Raw genomic sequence first — 6,252 nt, 5'->3', positions numbered from 1 at the left:
ACAGACAAGTACTGTCTCTGGGTTGACTGCATTAATCTTTTCTTCAAAACAATTGTACATGTTTCCGTTTACGTTTCCACTTACGACACTGCTTGGAGTAAAATGTGGAGGTAATTGGAGAGGAAATTTTAGGAACTTTCTTATTTTGCCTACTTTCCCGCACATTGTGGTAGAAAACGTTCTTGACTGAAACTAGTTAGGGGTATTTACTACTGATCCTCGTACTTTAGTGAATCTCTCTTTCAAGAGCTTAAATGCGGTTCATTGTTCGGATTTTAAAAAAGACTTTACCAAAGAACATTTGGAATGATTACTTGTGTAGGTAAAAATTGGATTGCTTCCTGAACAAACTGCACCTGATTTCCCTACTTTTTGTTCATATCACATGGCTACAACTGTGCACTAATACATCTTGGTGATGTAATAAATTTCAAAACATCCAAAAGCCAATTATTTTTATTCTGAAACATTTACGTGATCTTGTGGAAAATTCAAGAGACGCTAGCTACACTTCTTTGAAGATTGTTGTGCCGAAAGGTATTGTCTTAAGTGCACATTTTGGTTTCATTTAAGGGATTTGAACTGAAACAAATATTCACAGCGTGATCGGCATTTAAAATTTGCTAAATCACAATCACTGGGGTGATTTTGACATTTGGTTCCCAGCTCATAAATAAGTTGAAAACGATAACTCTTGGTTAAAATAAATTATTGTATTAATTCTACCCCTAAATTGATATGAATAATGGGCATCCTGGATACTAGCTATTCCAAAATATTTTCGATGAAAATGGGTGGCCTTATTACTACTGAATATTAGCGATGAGGCGTGCTTTAATGGAACAGAGAATTCGGCCCGATAATGATGTAGATAGTATTGCTGGCTGTAAATCACGAGTCCAAAACTCTCACTACTTTGCATGGAAAACACTTTACATTCGCCTTGATGTACTGTTAACACTTGCCTTTAACTCCGCCTGAAAATAAAATCCAGTTGAATGTGCCCCCAGCATTAACAATGCAAATTGAGATAAGCCGCTAAGAATGTTTATACAGTCACGAGAATCCATAAACAGGATGTGTGGTAGTGACGAAGCCCTTGCCACGTAACGTCTCCTGTAAACACCAAAAATAGGCAAGTGTGTTTGTGCTATTTCTCCCCCCATCTGCTCTTTCCACAGCCATAGGATACATTTGGAGGGCAAAATTGACAGGCCAACTGGGTTGGGCTGAGAGGACGTTGAAATAAGCCAATCAGGTGTCTAATTTTTGGTCATATGACGGACTCTTGGCGTGGGGATGCGAAAAGGGTAAGTGGTAGTAGCACCATTAAAAATTGCACTCCTAAACATGGGTGAGCTCTGCCCTGCCCTGCCTCGGGAGGCAGGTAATGAAGTGTGTCAGGTGATTACTGGTCTAACACGCCCGTGTGTATGCTAATCATCGTCTAGCACATTCATTCCTTTTCCGTTATACGATAAACAAATTTATCATTAATTAATTATTGTGGGGAGTTTGTCACTGTTTTGGCGGAGGTGAACACATTTTCATCTTCCCTTTGATACCTTCAGCATTAAAGGTCTGCTCAATTATTTATACTGTGAATTTTTGACAGGTCTTAATTTGACCTTCAAACTGCTGTCGCCAAAAGTATTCTTGCATAACTGTCGTGGTACTTTAAAACCGAGAGATGATGAATACACTGGCACATCTGTGTCTTGGAATATGCCAAAGTGAAAAGCCGAGAAAGTCCATGCGAGTGTAGTTTAGACTACCGGAAATAAGTGGTGACGACCTACTGCAAAGTATTTACTTGAAATAAAATTGCAATTCATGCTTTCTGTCTGGACGCATGAAAGCAAAATTTGGTCCAAATACAAGTGAGGAGATGAGCAGGGCCGAATAGCTACTGTTCGTGTGAAATATTGGCTTCGTTCCAGAAAGAAGACGTCGGAAAAATTCACAGATTCCGTAAATTTTACGAATGCACCCTCAGATCGGAACAGACTGTCCAGAGAGAGAGAGAGAGAGAGAGAGAGGAGAGGCTATCCGAATCGGTACAAACGCAGTATGGTAGCGATTTTTACTTCTGCGTGAAGTACAGCTGTCTTGCGTGAGATGCGGAGTTTTGCTATACATTAGAGCGTAGTTGATCACGTGACAATGTCGTGGTTGCCAAGATGTGATAGGTTTAATGTAGGCGTCATTTTCAAGCGTTTAGATTTCGTGAGTATTTTTTTTATTTTGATGATAATTTTAATAGCATTATGATGTAAAGCGACTAATGTTGAGTGTGTTTAAAACAAATGACAGAATGGTCAGTAAACAGGTTTCAGAAACAGACTGCTGTAAATGTACGGCCTAATGCATGATGCTGCTGTTTGATAACAAACAGGAAATAGTGGCTGCCTAACCGTTGAAATTTGGTATTGGATAATAACATTTAGGTAAATGTTAGCTGTAGCTTGCTAACAAATGTATGGAATTTTCTTATCTAGGTCAAATAACGTGAGCGCCGTAAGCTATTCTTGTTGTCGTAATAGCTGGTTATTCTTACGCATTTCTAAATTTTATTTTTCGGGGTGGTAGAAAAAATCAGACTAGATAGCGGAACACTGCGTGATTTGAGCGCAAACATTAGCATAAAGGCTCGCGAACCATTTGCAGTCAGGATTCTTTGAATTTAAAATTTGAATGTAAGATGAACTCCACTCAAATAAATTTTTTGGTGCATAGATTTAGGGATATGATGGCATCAAATGGTTTAATAAGCCATTTATGCTCGCAAAAGCTCCGAAATGTCCTTTAAGTGCATAAATGTCTGTGAACAGTCTCAAAGTTCTGCAATTGTATTGTTATTTTGGTAAAGGCTTCAAGTCTGCAAGTCCTCCCATGTGATGCTGATACATCTAATGCTAGACGAAAAGTATTTTAACAACACAATTTAAATGTGTTTGCAGAGTAATCTGAGCTATTTAATGACATTTAAAAAATAACATCGGGTGGATGTCCTTCCATAGGGAGTAGCCGCGGGGCGTTATGCGGTGGCTGCATTAAAAATAAGAGGACGTTAAGACATTTGGACTTTTCAATGAGTGGGGCGTCCACTTTTACATACACCATATCACATGTCGATACACCAAACAGGAAATTTGTAGAAAATAACTATTTCCCAGCAGTGCAATTGCCAATGCTTGCAAATACACGGTTCTCGTTCCTTTGAGTGTTAAAATTTGATTCAACTCCAGGGTTGGAATTGTGATTGGAAAATTAAGGAAGGACATGAACAGAAAGCTGAACAAAGTAAGTACATCAGAAGTGAAGTGTACTGACTGTGGAAAATTGCCCAACTTTTGCGTAGGCGTAGTACTATGGTGTTACAAATCATCTCACGTGGTAGTGGTACAAAACCCCCTAGACAATGTGCGCAACTTTACTAGGTAGGTGACAGTAGCGCAATTTAGTAAACGCACTGAAGCCGTAGACCAAGCATTCATAAATGCAGAATATTGATATAAAACTCTGAAAAAAGAGAGAAGAGATATCTGATCTTGCCGGACTTGCGTAAAGAGAGACATAGCCTAATGAATTTATCCCAGAATACCAGTTTAAGATAAGTGTTCTGAAAGTTATACGTGTTTGTTAGTTGAAGTATTGTGGGAACACTGTGGTTTTCTACTTAAAGTGAATATTTTGTGAATTTTAATGAGAATCCTGGCACACATGACAACGAGTCACATCGGGAGCCTCCACAACTTCGTTCCTGGCAGGATAACCTACAGTTCTTAATTCTAGCATCTCAATGTTTTACCAATGCGGAAAATAACTCAAATACCCAAGACTTTCGGTCTAGATTCAGCCAAAATTCATGGGAGAAGGCAGTAGTGCGCAAGAAACAGGCGGGCCAGTCAACAACTGGTTACCATGTTCACCACTATGGACGACCAATCAGAATGCAATGTGTACAGATGGCCTGACGAATTGGATTGCAAGGTGGTAGCCGTGAGTGATGAAACTTCAAATTTTATGACCAAACAATATCACTTAGAGTAGTCAAATCAATATGTATCTTAAGCCTTAAGGCCTCTTCCCAGGTTACGCAATCGGAGCCGGTTGCATACTTGGATAACCTTAGAAGCGAAGTTGCACTGTAAAACTGATAATTTGTGAAAGAGCAATTGCACATTTATTTCGATTGTTATCAATATGAGAGCTTAATAAGACTAGTAAAATATCGCAAAATCGGTAAAAGTGAATCAAATGCCGAAGTAGGATGGTCAATATGCGGTAAAAAGTCTTGCAAATTGGTTCTTTTTTTGCTTTTAAAAATGAAAGTAAAACAAATTTGATCACAAATTGTGCAATGTACCAGTACTTATGTACCACCTACACCTGTATTATCGCCTTAATAAAGCACTTCGAGTTTGCTCGAAATTCTGAAGTTTAGCGTGGCGAGGTTTTAATTACTATGCTCCAGTGATGTGAACATACGCAAACCCTAAGATCTCTATGGCTATATAAGTCGCGGCACATACTACTTAATTCCATTTTAAGCCAATTTTAATGACTGAAGCAGCATTTATGTAATTGATTAAAATACTGGCGTTCGCAAAATACAAAGTTATATGTTGTAGATGTAAAGTGGACATTATTTTCTCTTTAAAGGTGGCGATAACTACCATATGCAGTTTTTTAGTAGAAAGATACGTGTTTTAACTGACCTTATAACTGGGTGGACTTTTTATCCATCGCATCTTCCATATAACCTCTTAAACCCTTGTGCTTTGATAATAAAACATTCCCTACTGGCATGCCTTATTACACCTTGAGAGACTGCTTTAGCGTCCCAATTTTTAATCCTTGCGTTAAGAAGTAGTGCTGTTCGACACTGACGAAAGTTTGTTATTCTAGTTTACTCAACGAAGTACACAATTCAGCACAAATATGACGGAAGAGGACGAGAATAAGGCCAGATTATTTTTAATGTACAGAAATATGTGAAAGGAACAGTTAGCTGTCCTGTTCATGAAGAATCATTCCAGTACAGAATTTAACGCTGAATTATGAATTGCATTTAGCCTTTTTTAATAAAGCCCCATATCAATAAGCAAAGCTAAAGGGAAGAGGATAATCCTAAAGTTTCTTAAAACTGTATAAGTGATGAGCAATGTAGTCATTAAAATTTGATTTTCAAAAATTACTGACCACTCTATTGTGAAGCGAGCTTAAAAGATGGTCATCTATGCCAGTTTTTCGTAAAATAAAACAAGTAAAGAACAAGTAGAAACCTATCTATAATTGAGTAAGCTACATTCAGTGGCACAAAAAACTATTGCAGCAAAAGGGAAAATACTATGTCTGACTTGATTGAATTCAAGCAGAATTGTGCTTATCTGTTCATGTCCCCTGAAATAGATGAAGTGAGAGGTTTAGCTGTCTCGAATTGAACTAGAGAGGTTAGACCCCAATTAATTGAACGGAAAGCGATTTAAAGTTTCTGCAAGTACAAAATCTGCGAAAACGTATGTCCCTTTTTTAAATTACTTAGAAAACTAACGAAATGAGTTTCCATCCAATTATTACCTTTTTATCAAGTGATATGGCCCCAAAGATTTTATTTTATTTACTACAAACAATACAGTAGTTTCTAAGAGGGTGCAACGAACTGGAAAAGTTTTTAACTAGCATCATTCAAATTTTGGTTGAAGTACAAGGTAGCTCATTTAGTCTGCTTGGTTTTTTTATGACAAAAATTACATGGATGAAGAAAACTTCCTCAAGCATTCGACTCGTTGAAATAATCAAAATTACAATCTATCACCCATTCCCAGTTTGCGAAGAAGTTCAAGATTTTTCTTTCTACTTACATTTAACGTATTATCCCAGGGGGGAAGCAACCTACCTCTGGTTATCTTTGTTCCTATCTCCATCATATTTTCCAACCATCTACTCCATCTCCAATGCAATAATTTGGTCTTCTACCACCAATAAAAGGTACAATTATCACTTAAAGGAATATCGTCAGAATGCGGACGAGGATATGAATGAGCCAGTGCCTCACTCTCTCACATCCCAACTGAAGTGGAGGCCTTGTGTTATCTTAAGAGAGTAGAACTACCTTGCAAGCCACTGAACTACTACTAGTCCTAGTTCTCTCCGAAGAAGTCTTTTTTACATACACACCTTCGAGTTGAATGTGTCGAACAGATAGAATTTGGTCAGACTGTGTAGCCTTCAGTAAGAAATTCATAG

The sequence above is a fragment of the Echinococcus granulosus genome (genome assembly GCF_000524195.1).
Source record: "Echinococcus granulosus chromosome Unknown EG_S00003, whole genome shotgun sequence".
NCBI classification, from domain to species: Eukaryota; Metazoa; Platyhelminthes; class Cestoda; order Cyclophyllidea; family Taeniidae; genus Echinococcus; species Echinococcus granulosus.
This window is presented reverse-complemented; position numbering follows the sequence as displayed.